At 45.3% G+C, this 11,824-nt stretch overlaps 1 protein-coding gene across 3 annotated transcripts in view; it reads right to left on the bottom strand.

Moving 5' to 3' along the window:
- DLGAP1 (DLG associated protein 1) overlaps positions 1 to 11,356 on the bottom strand; it is a 793,561-nt gene extending 782,205 nt beyond the window's left edge. For 2 of the 3 annotated variants that reach the window (XM_086373120.1, XM_086373129.1), the window contains exon 1: positions 10,931 to 11,356. The gene's annotated coding sequence lies outside the window, so the exon portion shown is untranslated. The remainder of the gene's footprint in view (positions 1 to 10,930) is intronic. The other variant, XM_086373122.1, reaches the window with a different exon arrangement.
- Positions 11,357 to 11,824: the final 468 nt, after the last annotated feature.

Here is an 11,824-nt window from a genome sequence, read left to right on the forward strand (position 1 = left end):
AATTAATTAACTTGCCCAAAGTCATCTACTTAGGTAAATATCAGAATAGTGGAATCAGGATTACGGAGATGAGGGTAAGATTCCCACCTGGAACACAGACACAGCTGTCCCTAACCTGAATCTAATGATCTCCTTCCAGCAGAGAACACCCTAATCGATACCTCAAATCTTTACATTTCATAAAACTCAGCTTTAATGTTCTCCAAGTTGCTGATGGGTCATGTCATCTGAAAAATCAACATAATCAAAACAGAGTTCAAATCTGTGTTACTATAATTTAGCCTCCTATCCCAAATCCTTACATATTCCAGTAACATCACTATTTTCACTGTCTTTAAACTGCAAATCTCCACTCAGCCCAGGACATCTCCAATAACTAATCACAATCATCAAGAAAGCAGCTGCTACCCTAAAAAAAAAAAAAAAAGAAATCAACACCACCACTACTCTGCTGGCTCCTGGGTTTAGGCCGAAGAGAGAGACAAAAGATCAGAAGCCAATTCACTACTTGAAAGAGCTTCAAATCTAGGCATATTCACATAAAATGTTTAAAATGTAAATCATAAAGTAAATGATCCAGAAAAATGCAACTGGAACTCAAAGGAGAGTTTACCCTGGGCTAGAGTAGTCATAAAAGACTTCATGAGAGGTAAGATTAGCCTGGGCCTTGAAGGATAGAGGAAACTTTGAAATCATGGTTTTACAAGAAAGTCTTGCTCATGGTAGAACCCTCAAACTGTACAGAAGAACACGAAGCAAAGAGACGATCCCAGAGTCCTCTTGTCCCAGCTCTAGAGAACGGGCTACTGCTGATTCTGTGAACTGAACAGAACTTAAATACAGGAAGGAAAGTGAAACAAAGGAAGAGGAGAGAGGGGCCGGAATAGCACAGTCCTGACAAGCAGGGGTGGTCGTGGTAGAGGAGAGGTTTGATGTAAGGGACTAACGTAGAAATGTTGGGGGGAGGGGGGAGGGTGTGTAAATTAGGAGTTTGGGATTAACATATACACACTACTGTATATAAAGCATATAAACAAGGACAGGGAACTACACTCAGTATCTTATAATAACCTATAATAGAAAAGAATCTAAAAAATAATATATATACATACATATATAACTGAATCATTTTGCTGTACACCTGAAATTAACATACTATAAATCAATTTTGGGCTTCCCAGGTAGCACAGTGGTAAAGAACCCAACTACCAATGCAGGAGATGCAAGAGATGTGGGTTCGATCCTTGGGTCAGGAAGATCCCCTGGCATAAGAAATAGCAACCTACTCCACTATTCTTGCCTGGAAAATTCCACGGACAGAAGAGCCTGGCAGGCTACAGTTCCTGGGGTGGCAAACAGTCGGACATGACTGAGCACACATATTGTAATTAAAAAAAAATCAACTACATTTAAATAAAAATATGAAGAAAAAGAAATGGAGCTGAGCCATGAAGGGAGCCAGCTGTGCTTTCGTGGATTTGTCCCACTCACATATCTGAGGACCAACCACCCATGATCCAGGTCTGGGCTCTGATGGGAGATTCAGGTCATGATTGCTGCTCTCAAGGTCAGAATTGGAGGAGTCTCACAATGACTTCGATAGGTCTTTAGAAAAGTAAATCTATACGCAAGCTGAATCAGAAGAAGGAGCAAGAAGTTCCATTAGGAGACTTCTGAGCACTCCCAACAGAACATGAGGAAGTCTTGAGGCAGAGGACCAGGAGCAGAAGTCACAGAGTACACCTGCCTCAAAGTCTAAATTCATGAGGGAGAAAGTCAGACCAAGAGATGTTACATGCTGTGCCCAAATTTGAAAAGTGATTAAGGCCCTTATAAAATAATCTTTGATAAGAAAGTCTTGAAAATTAAATGTAAAAATAGTGCACTGGGATGACCCAGAGGCATGGTATGGGGAGGGAGGAGGAGGGTTCAGGATGGGGAACACATGTACACCTCTGGCAGATTCATTTTGATATATGGCAAAACCAACACAATATTGTAAAGTTAAATAACATAAAATTAAAAAAAAAGAAAATTAAATGTGAAAATGAAACTTTAATAGTCTATGAAATACAAAAGGGTGACACCTTTAGCACCTAGAATTGCCAAAAAGATTTCTTAAACAAGGTATCTACAAAATAAAGAGAAGAATCAATCTTCAATATCATTTAAATTTTTAAAAGAATCTTTTCTCCCAAACACATTCTAAAAATGAAAAGACAAGCCACTAGTTGGGAGAAGCCCATTGAAACGAGCTTCCTTTCATTTGTAGAATGAAATTACAGAAAATTAAAAAAAAAACAAAACTCTGGTATCCAGAATACACGAATAACTCTTACAAGTCTATGAATTTTTTTTTAACAGTGGGAGAGTGAACAATATGTATGCCTATGGATTGCAAAGAAATCTGAATGTTAAGACACGGAAAAAATGGTCAACATTATTAGCAGTCATTAAACCCAGTCATTAACTGCACATTAAAACTATAAGGAGGTACAATTTCATATCCTAAAGACTGGCAAAAATAACATACATTATCAAGTGTTGACGATGATATAGGAAAAAAAAAAGGAGCTCCTTATAGATGGCTGGGTGGGAGGATAAAACCCTTTTGATAGGGTTTTTCAACAGGCAAAACCCTGTTTGGTAATTCGGCATCGTCTTCTAAATGGGATGGTACAAATCCACTCTCTGGCAATTCTCCTAAGAAGACACCCTAAGAAAAGTCTCCATTGTTAGCACAGGGAGATGTGTGTATGAACCTGCATAGCAGCCTTGGTAGAAGATATCCAAAATGTCCATCAACAGAAGACTGATGTTATTCACTATTTACTACACAATGGAATACCACAGGGTGGTAAAAAAAAAAAAGAATAAGTAATACCTACCCATATCAGTAGGCTTCTGAAGTGGCCCTAGTAGTAAAGAATCCATCTGCCCATGCAGGAGACACAAGAGACATGGGTTAGATCCCTGGGTGGAGAAGATCCCCTGGAGGAGGACATGGCAACCCACTCCAGTATTCTTGCCTGCGAAATCCCAGGGACAGAGGAGCCCAGTGGGCTACCACCCATAGGGTTGCAAAGAGTTGGCACTGACTGAAGTGACTTAGCGTGCAGATATGCACACATATCTACAAAATACTAATCAATTAAAGTTGAGTAAAGACCACAAAGCCACAAAGAGCATGGTGTTTCTATGCAGAGTTTTACAACAGCAAAACAAGACTACTTGTAGGTACACACATACCTAGGAAAGCATGAGGAAATGCATGGCAATGATAAACACAGAATTCAGTGTACAGGGTACCATTGAGGGGAGACAGGCTTGGAGAGACTCTGAGAGTATCAGCAGTGTCTGCAGTGATTGGGTATATCAGTGTTTATTGTAATACTTAATTTTTTGTTGTTGCTGAAACATTTCACAGTAATTCTCAATTAATAATAAAGAACTGAACAGTAGTTTGAGGCACAGATATATAGCAACAGAGAAAGAAGAGAATCAAATATCACTTGAAAACTTTCAAATTTTTCACGCCTTCTTTTCTTCCTTTCTGACTTCCCTAGACCTGCAGCTCATCATTTATGCCTGAATTAGCACAACAGCCCCCTAACACATCCCTCTGTCCCAAACTGGTGGCAAACTGATCTATTTCCATCCATCCCAGAGGCCACTTCATGTCACTGCCTATACAGAGTCCTTCAGTGCTCCTATTAACTCTAAACATTCCTGTATAGTCAGTAACACCCTACAGAGTGCATCTCTATTCTTTTCAATCAAATTCACCTCCAGGTCTCAGAAAAAGACACTAGAGAAGCTGGCATAGCAGACCATCTCCCTGAGCCAGCGATCTGCCAAGTTGGCTTGCATCTCCAAGTCTTTGTCACAGTTTTGCCTCATCCCTTCCTCCTACTTAACTCCTACCATCTAGGAATGTCCAGCTTAAGACCTTCCTCTTTAGGAAGCATTCTAAAACAATCCCACTCCTTTGGGTTCGATTTTCAGCTGCCCAAGGATTTGAACTATATTTTGCACTTCGACAGTCTCCATCCTCATGAATACAAGGAAGATCTTAGAATTTCATTTGCTTGTTTGCCTGTCCTTAGAAAGGCTACATCCTACATCTGCCATCGATCATCTAAATCTCTTGGGATCCTTAGCATCAAAGCAGAAATATTTTAAATTATCGATCAAGTAAATGCAAATCTAGGAAAATGATCATATTATAAAACCATGGGTCATGTCCCTGCTGAGTCTTACATGTCTTCACAGATCTTTAAGGCTAAACAGTGGTGTAACATCTAAAGCAGGTTACCAAGAGCCGATTAGCATATCTGTGCTGTGGGTCCACACCCTCCATCATTCCAATACCTTTAGGTGTATATCAAATATACTACATACCTGGCCAGAAACTACTATAAATCATGAAAATACCGAGAAGGCTGTGAACACATACAATTTAAAAGGGTAGATTTCAACCTCCCCTGTGATCAAGAACCCTCCTCCCATAGGTACTAAGTAACTCCCTCTACAGATATCAGCAAGAAAGTCAGTTGTAACCACTTCTCCCCCCTCCCACTTCCTACCTCTCATCCCTGTGATCTGATTCAACTTTTCAATCCTCAATGAACATTTGCATCCCTTCCACTGGCAAGCCCTCTGCTAGCCCTGTTATCCCTTGATCTTAAGGTCTCACAGAGATTGACAAGCACATCAACTGAAAAATGGAATATATATATGCATCTGACTTAGTGGAGATATAAGAAGGAATGTTCGATCCTGTGGGGTAAGGGGGGGAAAAGAGCTTGTGCTTAGGATCAAAGGGCAGGGGTGGAATTCAATACAGGCACTGGGGTGGTTAAGCTATTCAAATGTTTTGTTTCGAGTAAGAAGGAGGATAAAGGAGGAGGAGAGGAGGGTTTGTTTTTTTTTTTTGCGGGTAGGGTGGGGAGCAGGAGTTGTTTTGTATTGCTTTGTCTTTCTAACCTTTATCTTATTTCAGAAACTCCCTTTGGTGACCAGAACACATAATCATAGTAAACTTAGGACCAAAGAATGCAGAGTTTGAGATTGCAAGGAGGGCCATACAAAAGTCATGTAATACTATCCTTGGAGCTACGGTCCTTATACCATTGGAATACAGACTTACATGCACTCTTTATTCATTCATTTATTCACTCAACCAATGTCTACGGACCACTTACTAAGTTCCAAGGTGCTGTGCTAGGCATCAGTGATATTTCATAAATGGGCAATTCTTGTCTTGGACCTCATAAAATCCACAGCTCAGTGAGGAAGATAGTCGATCAGATAATCACAAAAGACAAGGCATCATTATTTACTATAAAAGGACCATGATAAAAAGTATCAAGCACTGAAATTGCCTGCAACTGGAGGGCTTCATTGATTCAATGACTTCTCAGCTGAAGTCTAGGGAAAGGAAATAATGGTAAGAAACACGTTCCAGGGAGTTCACACAGAAAACTTCTAAATGCATCAGTGCTTCAGGGTTGCCCTACTGTCGCTTCCCAGCTCCAAATGGGAAAGCTCATCCCAGTGTGAAACACTGAAAAGGTGACTTGGCTTCTGCCTCAATGTCTGTGAAAAGAGCTTTGAGCAGAGTGACTGTGCCCTGCCTTCTTGCTAGAGTAGTCTGATGAATCATATCAAAGAGCTGTTTGCAAAGTCTGAGACAAGATCAAATGCCATCTTCCCCTCCATTGGCAGCATATGTTTTGCAAGGAAATCTCTGCAATATCTACCAGGGAAATTTCTAGTCCAGAAATAGACATCACACTGAGTTTCCACTGAAATTAAAACCCAAAAAGCAAGGATGCCCAAGGCAGGGGTTGTAATCTGCAGGTTAGAGTGAGGGTTAATGCCAGTCCTCCTATCAGATATGCATAAACATTCTCCAGTAGTAGAATTAAAAGGGAAGTTACTCTAGCAGATGTTTTCAAATTAGCCAAAACCGTGTCAGGGAGTAAAATGAAGCGGCAGAGCTGGAAATGTGCCCAGAGAGGGAGAGACCTTCCCACAAGCTGCCTGATGGAGCCACTGAAATGCCCCTGAGCCCTTCCGGTGCAGATGGGGGTGCAGGAGTGGAGAGACAATCAGGTCTCAGCACGAATCCTTCTCTCCTAATTGCTCATCCATGACTCCAATGAGACCACGGCTCTGCTGAATGCAAGGATATCCACGTGGGATAGGGCAGCTCATACACTGCCAAACCACACTCTTCACACTTGCTTTTTAGGCTGCTGCTTACAAATTCGACAAGAAATGTTGGGAGAAGATATAGAAATTGTCCATGATGACAGAGGAGCAAACTATGATACATGAATGTGAAAATGAATAGTTCAGTGTCGGGCAAATCCCAGGAGAAGGGATGGTGTGCATCTTCACAGGAGATCCAGGGCAGCGACACCTAGTTCACAGCAACCCCAAACAGGACAATGATGACCCCACTACACACTGCTCAAGAGGAAAAAAGGCCCAAGAATCTGAGCCAAAAATCTGTGGCTACATAATCCAGAGGGCTTCCTGCTTCCTGGGTGCAAGCTGGGCCCCCAAGTGGGCTGTCGCTCGTTACTCAGTACACTACTTCCCACAGGAAGGAGAAAATAATAAACACTATCCAGGAAAAACCTTAGGTCAATAGAAGCAGAGAATATCTCCAGCTTTTCATTGGTACACCAGCAGTATTTCATATGCAACAGCAACCTCTGCACAATCTCAGAGGGGAAGAAAAGTCCTCAAAGAAAAGCCATTCACCATGTTTAACCACCTTATAACCAAAATCCATTTTTTTTCTGTCCTCCACCACATGTTTTCCTTTTCAGGGTTACCAAAAGAAAAAAAGAAGTAGCAAATTATATAGGGCAGGAGGAGAAAGGGGCAACAGAGGATGAGATGGTTGGGTAGCATCACCGACTCAATGTGACATGAGTTTGAGCAAACTCTGGGAGGTAGTAAAGGACAGGGAAGCCTGGTGTGCTGCAGTCCATGGGGTCGCAAAGAGTTGGACACACACATCTATCTATCTATATATAGATATCAGGGCTTCCCAGGTGGTACAGTGGTAAAGAATCTGCCTGCCAATGCAGGAGACGAAAGAGACACGGGTTTGATCCCTGGATTGGGAAGATCTCCTGGAGAAGGGCGTGGCAACCCACTCCAGTATTCTTGCCTGGAGCATTCCATTAAGAGAAGAGCCTGGCAGGCTATGGTCCATAGGGTCACAAAGAGCTGGACACCACTGAAGCAACTGAGTGTATACACACACACACACACACACACACACGCTGTATGCATCAATGGTATATTATATATAGAAAATATACATTTTGCATAAGCCAAAGAGGTATGTGTTAGAAGAAAAGGAATTGGTAGCTGGTATTTCAAACAATGGGTTATCAGTGGGTGTTTAATAAAGTGGAAGACTGACAGTTCTAAATCCTCCCCTGTGCTAGAAGAACAGTTTAGACCTTCCTAGAAACCCCATCTTTGACAATTCCTGAGAGACCACACAGTGAAAGTCACCTTCATTGGGCAGTAACAGGAAGCAGGCTACACATTCCCTGTGATTTAAAAAAAAAAAAAAAAAAGGAAGAAGGTCAAAGAAGAAATTATTCCTTTCTTTGAAAATGAAGAATTACAAACCCGAAGAATCTTCTGGAAATAAGAGACAACACAAAACACGATGGGGTGCTTTTGAACCTCCAAGTGTATCAGCAACACAAAATTTTTAGAATTCTAGAAAATGGTCTTGTGATTGTGTTTCTATAAAATAAAAACATACCAAGAAAACAGCATCTCATAGACGTAAGGCATAGACTGTAAGTGTGGGAGTCGAGGATTGGAGACAAGGGTTTTGATTTTTCCAAAGTCCTTTAAAGATGCTCCTTTAATTGGGTAAAGGAGAAAAAGAAACAAAAGAACTTACAACTACATTTCCTTAAATTAACCCAGGAAAGGCAAGCGTGGTTTCTATAGAGATGAAATCTTCATGACAGTCTTCCAATGGAATGCCTCCTAAAAAGAGACAGATTCTTCTGCATGGAGCAGAGTTGCTCTGATTAAAGGTAGAACAATGTGTGGGAATAATCCAGAAGACACCATCATGTGAATCTGACTCCGTCATAGAAAATTCACTATGAAAACACACATTTAGATGGCATTTTATTATTCTTTCGGAATCTGAAATAGTACATGAAATCAAAGTCAGAACGCTGAACCCTGTTTTCAGAAGTTGCTATTCAAAGAATCTGTTACTTGTCTCAACTGAGTTGTAGCAGGAACTATTACTAGGCTACAAAGCTCTAAAGGAGTACTTAGTAAAACTCCCATTTCCCTTCTTCACAATATTTAATTCATACTTAAAAATTAATCAATCTAGATGGCTATGTGGAACAAAGGCATACATACCTAACAGACTTTACATCAAAGAGCATGCAAGTTGTATTTCCAAATCTGATTCAATAAAATACTTAAGCTTAGAGAAACTTAGAAAGTAGAACAACTGACAGTTTAGTCTATTCCTCTGTATGAGCCACATGATATTTTGAGAAGGTGGTCTTGATTTCAATAATCACTCATATCAAGGTTTTAGTCCTGGCGGAACAAAGTTTATACTGAAGGAAAAATTACAGATGCTAAACCAAGAAAATTCCCCACAAGGAATACGCAAGTATTATTCCCCTCAAAGCACAATTGCTAGTGTGTGATTTGAAGTTGTCAGAAAATGACTCCATAATTTTTTAAAGAATCTGTTTACCAGTTCATTTTGCCAGTATTTATATCATCTATAATTTCTGAGACCAAATATTTTATCTGGCAAACTAGCCTTAGATAGAAATATACAGGGAAACAGACAGATGTAATTTTCGAAATAGCTTGTATTTGAAGGCACTCAAGTCTCTTCTCATATAAAGTAGCTAATAGTTTCTCTTAAGTGAGTCATTTTTTTTTTTTTTAACAGTCATGGAATTCTAGATCTAGAACTAGGAATATTTCAAGGCAGTGACTTTACTGCAGCAACTTTAAACTGAACTAATACATCCAGAGGAAATTATTAACAAGGCCATTGATACCAGACTTGTATGAACTTTCCTGGTACATGCAAGAATATGAATTTTCTGAACCAAGGGTAGCTTTTGTCAACTAATCGTTTAAACTTCCTATGTTTTGCAAGATATTCGATATTTCTTTACGACTTTGGATTTTCTTTTTTAAATTGTAAGCAAAACTTTATCCTTTGACATTAGATAAATCAGGATACTTGTAACATCTCTTGCCTTCCTGTCATTTCCGTTCAAGTTGGGATAAAGATTGCCGCTATACATGCAAAATTACATAGGCCAATAGAAAGTTGCTCCCTGAAGCCGAAATTCGACTATAAATAACAGACAAAAGGCAGTTAGCTCCTTCCTGGTTTGTCTGTTTGTTTTTTAAAGATAACAATTTGCAAAATGTTTGCATTTGATCCTAACATTGCTTTCCTGGCTCTGAACATTCCTCATTCCAGGGTCTGACTAAAAGCCAGACTAATCCATCATCACTTTACAAAGCCATCTGCGAAGACTATAAAAGCTAAAGCTCCATCTTCAATTGTTACTTTTATTATACACCTTTCATCACTGTAATTCCATAACTTCACGCGTTATGCTGGGGGGTTGGGGGTGGGGGAGACAGCAGTGATCTCTCAAGAACGGAACCAGCTCACCGTGTCAGGAGGGGACAGTCTCGCTAGAGTCCAGAGAGGAGATAACCTCTCACCCTCGGTGGCGAGGGGCAGGGGGTGTGTGGGGGGCTGTCCCGGCCTTCTCCCCGCCTCAAACCCCCTCCCCTATCCGACAGAAAATTCCGCAGCCTCCTGACCAGGAGGAGAGGAGAGCCGGGGAGCGCGGGGCGGGAGCAGCGCCGGCACAGACACTGTCGCGGGCACCTGAGCCGCCCCTTCCCACCACCTCCCGTGGCCACCGCACCAGGCGAGGCGCGCAGCATCTCAGCCCTGCGGGCTGAATTGCCATCTTCGCGCCCCCCAGCCCCGAGGTCCAACCCCCGCAGCTGCGGCGGCCCCTCCAGGAAAGCGCAATTTTTATCCCTCTGGGCCCGGAGGAGGGGTCCCTGCCTGGTCTCGGCTCATCCAGGCTCGTTCAGTTCCCTGAACACTCGCCACGCCGCGACTGGCCAGGAATTGGCCTCGGCCTCGGCTGCGGACAGGGGGCGACTCTCCCGCGATCGCGCCCTAGGACCGCGCTTCTCCTAGTGTCTATCTGAATCTCTGTCTCTCCCTGTGTGCCTCTGTCTCTCTTTGTGTCTCTGCTTATCTGGCTTTCTCCTTCTTGCTTGAGCGCGCGCGCACACACACACACACACACATTCACACAGGGGAGGGGGCTGTCTCCACTCCCAAAGCCAAAATGTCACCCAGAAAACAAGTGCAACAACTTGCTTCGCCTACGACTCGGGAGCCGGTGGAGAAATGCCCTGCAGCGAGCAGCCCCCTCCTCCCCGGCAAGGTGCAAGGGGTTGGGGGCGGGGGCGGGAAAGCGGCCGGTGGACATGCCGGGGACTGCCGTTCAGCTCCCCTCCCCCTCTGGGACCCTGTCGCAATTAGAAATCCGTCCGCGCCCCGGCCCGGGGGCGGCGTGGTGGGGCGGTTAGCCGCGAGGACCGCACACCCGGAGAGGGGCGCGCCGGGCCCCGGGTCCCCGGGGGTCGCAGAAGTGCGCCCCAGGTGGCGGAAGGGGTAGGAAAAGCCGGCTAGCGGTCCGGGGAGCCCAGCCCGGAGTCCCTCCACTGGCAAGAGCAGCGGCGACCGCGCGACTGGGAAAAGCCACTGGGAACTCGGCAGTGGCGGCGGCCCGGGCTCCGGTGGCCCCGGCCGCGAGCGCACGCCCTAGCCCCCGGCGCAGCCCGGCGTTACCTTGCTGCTGCCCGCAGTCCGGCCCTCGGTCGCCGCGGCCGTCCGTCGGTTCCCGCGAGCTTCCGAGGCAGGACGAAAGAGGTGTCCCCGTGGTCGGGACAGGCTCTCAGCGACGCGAGGCGAAGGAGTCGAGAGAGAAACCGAGGCGGCTGCGACCGATCCCGCTGCGGATGCCGCCGATTCCCCGGGGCCGGAGGTGTCGGAGAGGCCGGGTCCTCGGGATTGCGGCGCCCGGAGCGCAGCGCTCGCCTCTGGCGCGGAGGCTCAGTGGCGGGACGCGGCGGGCTGGGGCGGCGAGGCTGGGCTGGTCACCCGCCCCTGGGTGCATGTTAATACGGTGGGGAGGAGGAGTCCCGCGCTTCCTCCGCCCAACCGCCGGAGCCGGCGGGCGAGTGACGGCCGAGGCCCCGAGCCCGCGCTCCCACCCGCCGCGGCTACTACGGTGCGGCCACCAGCCCTGGCCCCGGCCCGGCACGTGCGCCCGGGCCGCGGGGAGGCGCCCGGCGTCCTGCGGATGATGCCCGCTCCGCCTCCGGGCGGCAAGTGCGCTCACACGGGACGCGGAGGCCAGCCCCGCATCCCAGCGAAGGAACCGAGAGGCGGCCGCGCGTTGGTGGGCGTGCCCCGTGCGTTCCCCGGCGCTGCATCCGCGGAGAATGGAACCTGCCCCGCCTCACCTGCCACCTCTGGTCCCCTAATCTTATGAGGAGCGCTCCACACTTTCTATCACAGGATATCATGTAGGCGGGTAGAGGGTTTGCCCTTTTCTCTCCATCCTCGGGGTCCCTAGTAGAATTTTTGAAAACGCAATCGCCAGGGAGGAGCCCGGGTTGTGGACCTAGTCTAGACTCACCAGGACCGACTGCTCACACCCCATGCTCTTACTTCCAAACA

This window comes from Bos grunniens, chromosome 24 (genome assembly GCF_055505025.1).
Source record: "Bos grunniens cultivar Pamir isolate PY7600 chromosome 24, Bosgru_T2T1.0, whole genome shotgun sequence".
NCBI lineage: Eukaryota > Metazoa > Chordata > Mammalia > Artiodactyla > Bovidae > Bos > Bos grunniens.